This window comes from Clinocottus analis, unplaced genomic scaffold (assembly GCF_023055335.1).
Source record: "Clinocottus analis isolate CAN_PGR_092001 unplaced genomic scaffold, fCliAna1.0.p SCAF_24, whole genome shotgun sequence".
NCBI lineage: Eukaryota > Metazoa > Chordata > Actinopteri > Perciformes > Cottidae > Clinocottus > Clinocottus analis.
In genome coordinates this window covers 4266420-4279273 of record NW_027175976.1, presented here as the reverse complement: position 1 = coordinate 4279273, position 12854 = coordinate 4266420, and positions in this window count along the sequence as shown.

The window sequence follows — 12854 nt, the reverse complement described above, 5'->3', positions numbered from 1 at the left end:
TGTAATAAGTGAGTTACACTGATTGGATCCCCAAAGTTAGATTTCCTGATGATTGGAGTACTTCTAAAAATAGATCAGGATTATATGTTATGTGAGATGGATTTTCTACACTTTTCCAATACAATTTCTTTGCAAACTCGGTCCATGGTGTTTGTTTTTACCACCAACTGGAACATAAATCACAATAGATTTGTAAATCCCCATTGAATTTGGTTTGCTTTACGTATTGACATTCGGTGGAACCGAGCGGCTTCTGTCATGACCCGACTGCGAGGAATGCACCAGCGATGCATTATTCAACGTGGTTTAACATTATTAGGGATGGTACGAGGCCACTCAGAAATACCACAGAGAGATTGGAGGACGGAGGGGCAGATGTTTTAAAAAGGTTTTGCTATCTAAAGTTTAGTTTGGGGGAAGTTGAATTCCCCGGTGTGTCCGAGTCAGAGAGGAGTGAATGAGTGAGGGATGAATAATGCAGGTCAGGATCCTATTGTTTGGCGAAGGCCCCGTGAAGCCCCGGGCGCAGCACAGCAGACATTGTGAAATATTGATTCACCACCGAAAAAGTTGTTGTGTGTGTGAGCTTGTCGGATGTGAATGGAGATTTTCCACTTCTTTTTTTTTTCTTTCCTGGATAGACTGACACACCAGGTGAGGTGAGAAAGCTGCAGGTGTGATCGTGGTTCCCAAACAAGGCAAACCAGCAGCGACACATCGGAAATGTGAAGCGGCACAAAAGCCAGGAAGCCGGGGCGAGACCCCAATAATCCTTCGTTGGGTGTTGAGGTTTTCTACGTTGACATTCGGGTATTCGCTTCATGTTTTCACTGTTTGGTTTTTGTCTCAAGTTGCGCATACTTGGAAGACTCTAAAGAAGTGACCCAGACCGGTACATCGGGTTTGATTTATTGCAATATTATGCCGAATGGTGATATTATTGGACGTAGCAAGTCACAAGGGGTCCTTCACGTCAAGACTAACTTGGCAGAATAGCTGCACACTAACAGGCAAAGAAAGAGGTACTTCAACTGTATTTGATGCAATTTTTCGTTCCGAAAATGCTGGATATCTGCTTTGAAATATGTCACATAGCATCATTAAAACAACCAAATAAGACGTCTCAACAGAGAGGTTACAATCCCCGAACTACCGACATTCCTCAGCCGGGATTCAGTTGGATTTTTTTCCTCGCAAAGAGCTGTGGTGTGCGTGTGACACAATAGCGGCTCTTCTGCCGTCTGGAGATGGACTTGACCCCGCCGAGCCTTCCCCGTGGGTCAGCACAAACGTCAAGTGGGCCGACTCCCTCCAGGAGGAGCACGGGTAGGCGAGTGGTGTGGAGATTACAGATGACAGGGCACGAGTGGAGGGGAAGGGAGAGAGAGACTGTGCGAGGGGAGAGCTATAATTATAGGATATGAGAACCTGGCTGTCACTTCTGATGCTCTTTGAGCTTGACGCTACCCTGCTCCTCGACACCTACTTCCTCCTCCATTGCCTCCTCCGCCATTTTTAAGGACATACCTTGTTGCCTTTCTTCTCCGACACCCCTTCATTTTATTGGTCTCGGAGTGATGGAACCCTTAACACATGCTGCTGTTATCAGACTGTAAAAAACGCATATGACTTGTGCTTCTCCTCAATGTACGCCTGCATTTCTGCAACTCAATACCTCCCACCTCCGTGTCATCCCATTCCTCCCAGTCTGTGCCCAGCGTATCAGATAAATCCAGCATTGCCAAACATTCCAGCACTCGGTTTGTTGCATTCACTGCTGCTTTTCCAGGGGGGGGGGAAGTGTCTGCCTTTGCTTTTTCTTCGGAAGGGGAAACTTACGGACATTTTCATTGTCCCGCGGCCAGACAGCCTCGTGTTTATGAAGCCTGAGGAAATTGTACAAAAATGTACGTGCCTGCAGTATAAAAAAAAAAAAATGGATTTGGGAGAATGTATTTAACGGATTCATACGTAGAGTGCAATATAAGCATGCGTCCGTTTTTTACAACAGGAAATGAGTCATACAGAGAAGTGCAGAGATGCCCGTACCGTACGCAGTGGGCATATTAATATTTCATTGCTGAACTGTGTGTCGTCTGTTCTCCACTTTTTCTATCTTTGCCAACCTTCACTTTTCCTTTAAGTTTTTCTTTTCCTCCATGTGTCATCCTCCAGGTTCTCAGTGAAGAGAAGACAAGGATTCCTCATGAATTACTCAACTGTAAAGCATAGAAGCCACAGAAGCCTGTAATCTACAGTAGAGCTTTTTTGGTTACGCCACGTCTGGCTTCACATGGGCTTTCCCCCTCCGAGACATGATCTCCTATACGATCCTTTGCTTTTATTTTTAGCCGCAGTAGCGGCCCTATCAGTCCAACGCTAAGGGAGAAATAGTTCAACTATTGTCCCAAGAAGATGAACCCTAAACACTTTGGTGGTCCTTTGTCTTTGCAAATTGCATAAATAGTGCACATTTTCCAATGCCAACAATCTTTGCACATTGCTAACCACTTTTAGCTGCCTCTGGTTAGCCGCCCCGCCACGCTGAAATGCAGACCCTCTTGAATTAATCGAGCTATAAAGACAAAACGTTTTGGTTTTAAGCTCCACATGAACCGCAATCCCCATTAATGCTCATCTCATATGCACAACGAGTGAGATATCTGCACCGGGCTTTTTGTTCAAGGAGCAAGAACAAGGTCTATAAAAGACAAGAGCCTTTGGCAGTAGATTTGCAAGGACAAGGTCAGCTGATGCGAGGCTGAAACTCTGCAGCGATAGAGCGAGCAATCTTCTTTTCAGGCAATCAATAAACCCGGGCCGGTTTCACCGAGATGACTAATGTCTGCTGATCTTCTCGGCCGGAGTGTTATTTGTTTACAGCTATATTACAAATGTCTCAGGATGAATGTCCTGCCATTAAAAATGCTCTGCACAGCGCCGTATAAATGACAAGGTACGTCTCTCATGGACGGATAGCTCTTCGGTGTGAGCTGAGGACTCCAACAGCACGGGAGCATCCAGTGTAAATTCCGATAAAATCGCTTTAAAGTCATCATCAAATCCATCCCGTGGCTTGATCTCAAATGTTTCACTTTCAAACCGATTCCTCACCTCAAGCCTCTTCTTGTATTCTCTTTCACAGCTTTCTGCAAAAGACCTGTCTGTCCTTGGATAGATCGCTCTCAAAGAGCCTGCGGGGAGAAGTAGAAAAATGCTCGGAAGTTCCAACAAGTGCAATGGAGGTGGTCTTTGGGAGAGCGCACAAAAGTTCAAGAAAAGAAGAAAGGGCCGAGCCACTCCACCAGCGTGACATTAGAAAAGCCTTTCATCATATGTTGAACTGTAATAACCCACGCTAATCAGGCACAAACAGCCTTCTTCAAGGTGTCTGCAGTCATACCTGGAATGCAGCTTATAAGGAATTAGTGTTCATGGCTGCTGGAGGGAGACATAGTGTTCATAATCGGACTTTTTAAAATATTTGTTGCCACGTTCCCGAGCAAAGCGTTTGGTCCCCGGATGATGGATGACAGGAAAGCAGAGTTGATTTAAGAACGCTGTCCTCCTGTATGAAAACCCTGTTTGCAAAAGGCACAGATACTTTTCTCTTTGCACCAGGTTGCTTTTAGAAAAACCTGGCTTGTAATACCTTAAGAGCATTACAAGAACACTGCTGCATTATTTATTCCCCCCAGGCATCAAAGCAAAAGACGTACGATCAATGTGAGATACAAATCCTGCTCCTTTACGTTTTCAGGTCGGCCTGAAGTAGTCCAGTTGAAATTCTTCCATGTCCTCACAGCGAGTGGAAATATCCAGCGTGTGGTTGTTTTTTTTTTCTTTTTTAGCAGGGTGTGTCGGTCCACATCTGCGGTCTCTCACCGAGTCAGAAACCACCGCATCAGCATCCAGGCCTTTCCATTCCCCCCCCCCCGACAGAGCGCGAGCGTCTCGTTGTTTACCATACGGCGATCGTATGTTGCCGTACGGCGCTGCATGTGTCAAACATTCAGTCTGTCAATTTGTGATGGAAATCCAAGGTGATCATTTGGTCAGAGTTGAAGAGGGCGAGCCCGCGGATTTCCAGCCACATCTGCCAACAATTTGTGTCCGACGGGCTTTTTTTTTCCCAGGACCTCAGTCTGCTGTGTCACTCTGTATCTGTTTGAAGTGCCAAAAGAATGAGATACAGTCTTCGTGGGCTGCCACACGGGCTGCAATTCCATGCAAATTTGTATTTTTTTTCTGCGATAGTCCAAGCTTTTATTTAACTAAATTATAGCTGCTGAGACAAATGTTCTCGGATAGAATTACGGCGACGGTTTTTCCTGCTTTCTCGTTCACGTATTTTTCTGCTTACTTTGAGTTCTGATACAATACATCAGACCATAATTGGGCGGCTCCAGCTACGCCACTGGCTCAGTGAGGGGCTGGAGCGTCGCTTTGAGGTAAATGACAACGTCAGTATTGTGTGGAGAGATGCTGACGATGACAAAGTTGACGCGCCTCTGTTACGGAATGACTTTGGCTCATGGGCACAAACCTCAGAAACTCAAAGTATCGGGCAAATAGAAGTGTCGCCAGATGGAAAGGGAAGGGATCGCCAAAGTGCTGAGACTGTACAAAAAGTTCATGACGAGCCATTCACACATCCATCATTGCCCTCCTGAGAGCCTGTGTTGCAACATTTACCGCTAACGTGTGTAGCTTAAGCCTACATAAGAGCGTAAGAAGTTAACTTACCAGAGCGCCACCAGCGCCTAGTGGATTTAAAAGTGATGCCAAGGGGTCCTGACCACGGGTCTGTATGTGACGGGCTGGGTATTCCCCTCATGCTTAAGACTCTACATGTTTAGACAGAATATGACTCCTGGAAAGTTGGTGAAGATTGTTCGTGAATAGTAGCCGGTAAACTGCTTAAGACAGCTAGAGGCTCCTGGAAATCCACTGGAAAAAGTGACTAATATACTGTGTGTGTGTGTGTGTGTGTGTGTGTGTGTGTGTGTGTGTGTGTGTGTGTGTGTGTATTTGAGCCTTGCCCAACGAACCAAAAAGCCCTCACCAAAAAAGGATTAGCCTTTTTCTTCATGAGCTTAAACGTGTGTCTGATCACTGAAGGTGTAATTAAAAGGTTCTACCTTTCATTCAGAAAGGGGTTTTTTTCTCTCTCTCTCTCCCTCTTCATGTTTCATCGATTGGAAGTGTTTGAGGGAGAAAGCTTCGCATGACATCCTCTACGCCGCGGGTCCACATGCTTCAGAGGAGCAGAAGACCAACAGAGGAACAAACAGATGTTTCGCCTCCCTCCAAACAGATCTGAACATCAGTTCCACATTTACCAAAGTCAATGCATTCGCCTCTCGTTTGGAACCTGTGGCATGTACACGTGCAGGAGCGGCGCTGGCGTGTGTGCGGCGTCTCCATTAGCGGGTGGGAACGGCCCGGTGCGACGTTGCACCGGATCTGCGCGCCCGGAGAAAAGTGCAGCGGGTGAGGACGCAACATCTGCCAGAGACGTTTCCACATGCAGGGCAACGGCCCAAAATATAAGCTCATTAAATCAACACTCGCTAGGGGATTTGGAGCAAACCTTGTGGTGGTGGGACTCAATTTAGGACAGGTTTTTGAAGAAATTGCCCTTTGAATGACCCGCCAGACATGTTTGAAAGATATCTTCATGGTCTCAAAGGATTTTTGGATTCAACAGCTTAACGCGGATGGTGGGAAGGTTGAGTTCAAGAAAGGCATGTTGGGATCAGTTTCATTGTAAACATCCTTCAGTTTGTGAAGCTTTTAAAGGAAAACACAAAGGGCGTATGGGTAGAAAGGGTCTGATGCGTCTCATGTGTTCTCCTATTACAACAGAGTGTGTGAGTTACCTTGCTGTGTCTTCCAACTGCACTTGTGCTACTCTTTTCTTTTTTTTTTTTTACAACTTGTGGTTTACTCAAAATTGGGCAGCACAAACTTTAACAGGCCAAATACGCTTGAAACAGCACAGCACCAAAGAAGATTAACCACCTCATAAAGTCTACTAAATCGGCACAAAGTCGTTAAGACACCATCCAACCCAACTTCTTATTTTCAAGCACAGAAGTGAAGATAGGTGGAAAAGGAGGAGAATAATGTGACAGTGATGCAGGGTTTTTTCATCTCTGTAAGTGCAAGATTTTCACATGAGTAGACCTGGACCTGAATTTACTTTGGAGTGCCTTCTGCAGGGTGGAATAATATAACATTTCTCTGAGGCATCAATGGGACAAAAGTGAAGTACAATGTCTAACTTATTCATAACACCGTGCACATTCACCGGTTTTCACACGCCGTAAGCGGCAAAATCAAACTCCTTTCATTCGACGGTAACTTCTAAAGTGTGTTCACACTTTGACTGTCAACAGGGCGACGCACAAACAGAACCCGGGTATTGTGTACGCGCTCTGAGCGAGGCCTTCAAGTTTGTTCAATGCTAGCGCCGCTCTCCGAATGAAAAGAGGAAGAAGGAGAAGAAGAAGAAAAAAAGCTCTGAAAAAGTGTTTAAGATTTCATGTGGCTTTTGAGAGCTTTTCATTCCCTCTCCAAGCGTGATTTTTCCGATTCATCTGTCAGACCTTAATGCTTCCTAAGAGCCAAAGGCTGCATTGTTCGGAGGACCTGCTTGGTGAGAGTAAAAATATAGACTTATACAGATGTAGAAATACAGTACAGGAATCAGAGAACATGAAATATACATGCGGGGAAGTGGATGCCCTGGTTGGCTTTTTTATTTGAGAAGCTCTCAACATGATCTCAATTGGGAATTTAGAGGTGGACGATAAAGCAAATATAGAAATGCTATGTTATGCTGTGGCAAAATACCTTTATGTTTTGCTGACCTACCACATAAAACACAGCGTTGAATGTCGGGTGCGGTTGAAATTGTACGATGTAAAATAATAGCTGTCATAGAATCGAGAACAATCAAAGGAAGTAAACTAGCCGCAGTTACAATAAATAAAAAAAAGTATTGTATCTGTAAATATAGAAGCGACTGTGATTTACGTTAATTTTGTGCTGGCTTTGGCGGTCCCTGTGGACAGAAGTGGTAGTGTCTCAAAGAACCAGCGTCCCTCGACAAAAACCTCTCATTTCACTGCAGCAATTGGTCTGACAGTCTCCTGACAGTCCTGGTTCCGGTTCTCCGAGCGCCTCCCTTCCCTCCAGCTGGGCCTCCAGCGGCGAGGACCCGACGGGGCGGCGGAGAGGAAGCCGCCGCCGCCGCCGCCCGAGCTAATCCTGCAGCTCGGATTCATGAACCTCCCGAGGAGTGATTAACGAGCTTAAAATAACAACCGACTGCTGTCCCTTTAAATAATGAATTGGAAATTCAAATGAAGTACACAAGTGACCTCCTCGTGCACTACGACATAAAAAATTGACCGACCTGCCGAGACACACACACACACACACACACTTACACACAACCATATGTACTGTGCAAGCAGGTGAGAGGAGGTACAAAATTGAAGACACGCAATGGAAAACAGATGTTGGTTTGTAGTGCGAGGTTGTGAGAGGAATAATCCTCGCAGCGTGTGTGTGTGTGTGTGTCAACAGCGCCACACGTGTGCGGCGTGTCGACTCGGGCGGGCAGGGAAAACAAGATGATGAAATGTACGGCAACGGATGACAAGGCCACGAGTAAAAGCAATGTGCGCTTGTGTTAATAACTGACCGCACAGACACAAACCATCCCGGCCGCCCACACACACAGACACAGACGCACACAGACACACACACCCAGAGCGTATTTTGTGTTCCTGTGTCTGTGTGGGTGCTTGCTCGATGTTTGACCTTAGAACCTCTCTCTTTACCGCCGTGGGGAACCTGACCTTCTCCTGGTGACTGCATGACCAGAGTATCCTCAAAACACCCCTTATGGACCTGTGTGTGTGTGTGTGTGGCTAGATTTTGTTGTATAAATGTCACGGAGATCCAGATCTGATTTTTTTCCACATTTTCATAACGTTTGCCCTTTTTCTTCATCGACCTCTGAGTTTAACTACATGTGATATATTAGCTGATGTCTTTAGGTGCAATAAAAAGTTGGAGAGTAGTTCAGCCTTGACAGAGAATAACACCATAACTTAACTATTTATGTTATATGTGTGTGTGTGTGTGTGTGTGTGTGTGTGTGTGTGCGTGTGTGTGTGCAGATGACGATAAGGTGATAAAAGGTACAATAATTCATGTCTAATAGGAATAACACAAGATGGACAGAGAGAATGGCTTGTAATCTGTCATTTTTATTCAGCGCTGGATTTCATTTTATAAATTTCATATGGTTATGTTTTAAGTCATCCGAATATCAGCCTACTTTAGATGAAAAATGACTATAATATTTGACTTCTAGCTCTTAAATGAAGCTATGAATCACCCACACATATTACGCTCTATATTATCAGCGGTTTTCTTTAGTCTAGGTCGTGTTCTTGCTAATTAACCTCATTACACTTTGAACTGTCCTAAGGGACCCCCGAGCCATCTCTGATCCGCAGCCAGTCTGCTAATAACCCTCAGTTTCAGAGACAAATCCCAACGAGGAGCCACCATCTTGGAAGCGGCATCATCAGTTTAACGCTGACATTTGAGAAGGATAAGTCGACTCCCGGAGGACCGCGGCCGTGTCGGAGACACATTCTGTCGCGCCGGCGTTCACACCGTCGCTTGTCATCGAGCCAAGTAAGGTGGAGCCCCTCAAATGAGCCAATAAAGATGAGTCGCGTTGCCTCGTGCTGCTCTTCCTGCACTAAATCCACAAAAGAGACGTTTTTGTCAGAACTCCACTCGCGGTATTCTTCATGGTCTGTTGACTTTGTACTTAAAGTTTATGAATAATTACAGGGTGAGAAGCCAGATTTGACTTTTCTAAATGCAAATTAAGTCGGGGGGGGGCTTGTGCCGATAGGGGGGGGGGGTGCCGAGCCACATAAATGAGGAGAGGAGAACAAAGAGCAACAGAGAGCAGAGGAGTCACCCATTTTATTAATTGTGTTGGTTCTAGCAGTTGCCCTTTAGAGAAGCCAGTGGACTTAATTAAATTACCGCGCACGCTCAGAGGAGGAAGCAGTGGGATGTGGCCCTTTAAAACAGAGCCGAGCAAGTGTTCAGTCCCTTATCTAATGAGAATGAGAGCCGTGGGGACGCTCGGAGGTCTTTGAGTGTCCTCAGAGTCCTTCACTTATGAAAATCTGGGTTTAGTCTGCAGGAAAGCAAAGTCTTTGAGCAAAAACCGCAGCGCAACTACTGTCTTCAGTGTGTGTGGGCTGGCATTGGATTTAAAACAGCAGTGCGTGGTGAGCAAACACAACCGGGTCTGACGCTCTCAGCCCTGCCAGCCGCCCCGCTATACGGTGGCCTTTAAACCCTCCGGGCCCTTCGGAGTAAAGGCATTCTTTTTTTTTTTTTTCCAGGTCAGCTCGCTTGTTCGGCCCCTCGCGGCTGAGTCTCGCCGCCTGCTCGCGGCTCGGCGCATATAGGAAGATTACAGGCGGCCGCCGCGGGTCGAGGGAGTCGGGCACGAGAAGCCGGCACGCTGGAGAAAGCGGCCGTGACATGTTCGCCCTCCCCCCCCAACCCCTCCCCCCTGCTCCACTGCACATGTGCCGAAGCCCCGAGGCGTCGCCCGCAGTCCTGGAGGCTCAGGCGGGAGGCAGATGCGTGCGGTAGAGCCACATGGGGACCGGGCACCGGACAGGCAGAACGCCAGCTTCTTTTGTGCGCCGTCGCATTGCCCGAACATCCAGAACACGGAGCGCGGCCTGGAGATAATTAGCGAAGGCGCACGTGACGGATGTTCACAAACAGAGAGGCCCGTCTTTTATTCATTTTCACATCGTTGGAAGAGGCGTGGCGGACGCACTGCGCATCATACACTTGGACGGGAACAAGCTGCTCTTTGATGCTCACGCCGTGCAGCCACACTGCTCGAAAGCCAAACACGTTTCTACAGGCACAGCGTGTACAATTTTTATGAAAAAACATGGCGGACATCTGTGGTATTTTCTGACCGCCTCAAAGCATTTTACCCCAATTTACTTCTTCTCCAAAGTCATTCTTTTTTGTTTTTTGGCAGTGGAGTTTAATGGAAATTCATGAGTCCAAATGTAATGATCTCCCTGTGAAAACCTCCCAGGCTTTTGTGTTATTACAAAATATTATGGCACTGGATTCGTACGCTTCAACGTAATATAATAAACTTAGACATGTTGCATTAATAGGAGCAAATAGGTCACTCATGGACTACAGGCAACTCATCCATTTAAATGTCTGTGAGTTCGACTCAGTTTCCCTTTTCTATGATAATGTACTTATTATGACAAGGAGTCCTTGAGGACATTCTGTGCGTTGCGTCATCCCTCAGCTCCTGCACGCAGAGTTATTTGAGGAAGTGAGGAATGTTTGTCCCGCGCTGTTGACCGAGGTCCGGCTGACACATGATGCAAAAAGCATCACTTTCTTTGTTCCCAAATATGTATTACCGAAACACTTTATTTCCTTCCGTCGCTCTCGGCGGCCCTGTAGCCGCGACGCTCCGGGCCAGAACGCGGCAGAATGCTTAGCGATTCGGCTGATCCGGTATGTGAAATATTTATGCAATGACTCATGCGATGCTTCCATATTTAAATGCATATGACAATAACAAATTAGTGTGCTTTCTCCTCATGCCCTGAAGACAGTAAAAGGAACATCTGTCTGCGGCGGGAGCCTTGATTGCTTTTTATTGCGGCTGCGAGGTAGTGAACAATAAACATTATCATTAAAATCTTCTCCTGAAAAAGTCATAAAAGCTTAAAAGTTGTCGGAGTGATAAAAGGTTGAAACCTGTCACCATCATTTTCTCCTTTTGCCTCCTTTCTTTCCCTATTCAGCTAGAATTTATCTCTCCAGCTGTTAAGGGCAACGTCTTTTTTTCTGAAATAGCGGCAGTAGCTCGGACACGATGTCGACGACAGTGAGGTCACCGGCGACATCGTCTTTGTCTTTTCCTCCTGTACCGATGGGCTAAATGGGTCAGCAGACGGTGGATGTGTGTCAGTGACTCCCTCCTGGTCTTTGGCGGGCAACATAAAGCTGCTGACGCTCACTTAAAAGCAGCCTCGACCCGTTTGTTTCACTTTCAAACTGTGTACAGTGTGTGTTTCTGTGTGTGTGTGTGTGTGTGTGTGTGCACGGCGAATGAACTCACTTTGGAACATATTGATCCCATTCATTATTCTCTTTGATGTCCAGTGCTTTTGGAGGTCATAAGCCAAAACCCCGGCTGGATACGAGGGGGCCGGTGTGCGCTCCTCGACGCAGCGAGGCAGCTGGAACACTCGAGTCACTCGGCAAGATGTGATTAAGCTGCAGCTCGCGGTCGCTTTCATCGTAGCGGCCGGTGGCGGGGACTGACCTTGCAACTTTAGTTATTTAAAAAAAAGTTTATCCAGAAACAAAAGGCTTCTCCAAAGACTGTCCAGGGTGCATTCATTTTAAAACAACATGTACAGGATCAACTTTCCAGGTGTATACATGTATGGACGTAGACATTGAATCAAACCAGAGTGCATCTTAACTGGCAGGTCACCTGGATGTGTTTTAAACACACATCTTGCATGAGTCACATGTGTTTTCCTCACCATTTCCATCGGCACTGGATGTGTGACAAAAGTTTAAACGACAACAGCCCGACTCACCTCCGAGCTAGAAGTAATGTAAGACACAACAGGTCTTTTTTGGATATGTTCCGCCGCAGCAAAGAAAGCATGAAAGCATTAAAAAAGTGCCAGAGGTCGGCGTGGAACATATTAGGGCTGGTCCTTGAGCTCCGGGGAGAAATAGAGACAGCTGCAACCCACACAAACAAGCTTTGAAAAATGTCTTTGAACGTCTCATGAGACCTGTACGCTGTACATCCAATCCAGCGAGATGGCCATGTCGGTGGGTTGTCCCGTCAGCGAGAAATACGAATGCATAAACCCAACCAAGATGATACACAAAGAAAACCAAACACCTTCTCCTGGGTGGCTCGTAAGATTATCCTACCACTTCCCGAGCAAGCCGGCATATCTCAAGATTATCTTCCCACATGGCCGCATTGGCACGAGAGAGAGACACGACACAGACGTGAACATCAGCCCGACATCCTCTGTAATCTTTCGTATGAAAAAGTCCTCTCGTAGCACATTCAATATTCACTTTAATCTGTTTCTTTTTTTTTCCTTTTTACATCCTCCCACTTGCACTGGAGCAGATGATTAGCCATGCCAGTCCTCATCAGCAGGTCTTATGCTCCCTGGTGGAGCTTGACTGAGCTGCTGATCATGTTGTTAGGGACTGTTGGAACAGCTTCGGTCATCCAAATCCGAACCACTGTCAGCAGGGGGGGGGGGACTCCAAATTGCTTTCCTTACTCACACACTGTGGGTAAAAGGGTTAATCTGTGCGATACGCATTCCTCTTCCAGACGTTTGTGCTGGCCGCATAATGACCGTAGGATGATGCAAACCGAACAGAAAAGGATCCTTCGCGGATTTGAGTTTCACTTCATGTCACAGGCCCGTGCTTCCCGCGGCGCACTGACCCGTCTCGTCGTCAGAGACGTCAGAGTGAGCGGCGCGTGAGCCAAAAATACCTATTTTCTGCAACAGACGGGAGAGAAATGTTTTTGAAGTCTTGACATTTTTTAAGGTTTACATGCTTTTCAAGCTCGGATTCATCTGTTCTCTCCATCTTTTGCTGGCGCTACTAAAATAATCCCAGTGCTGGGGGAAGCGGAGGTGTGGGCAAATGCCACGGTTGAGTGTGAACGTCTGAGACAACTGTCAGTCAAG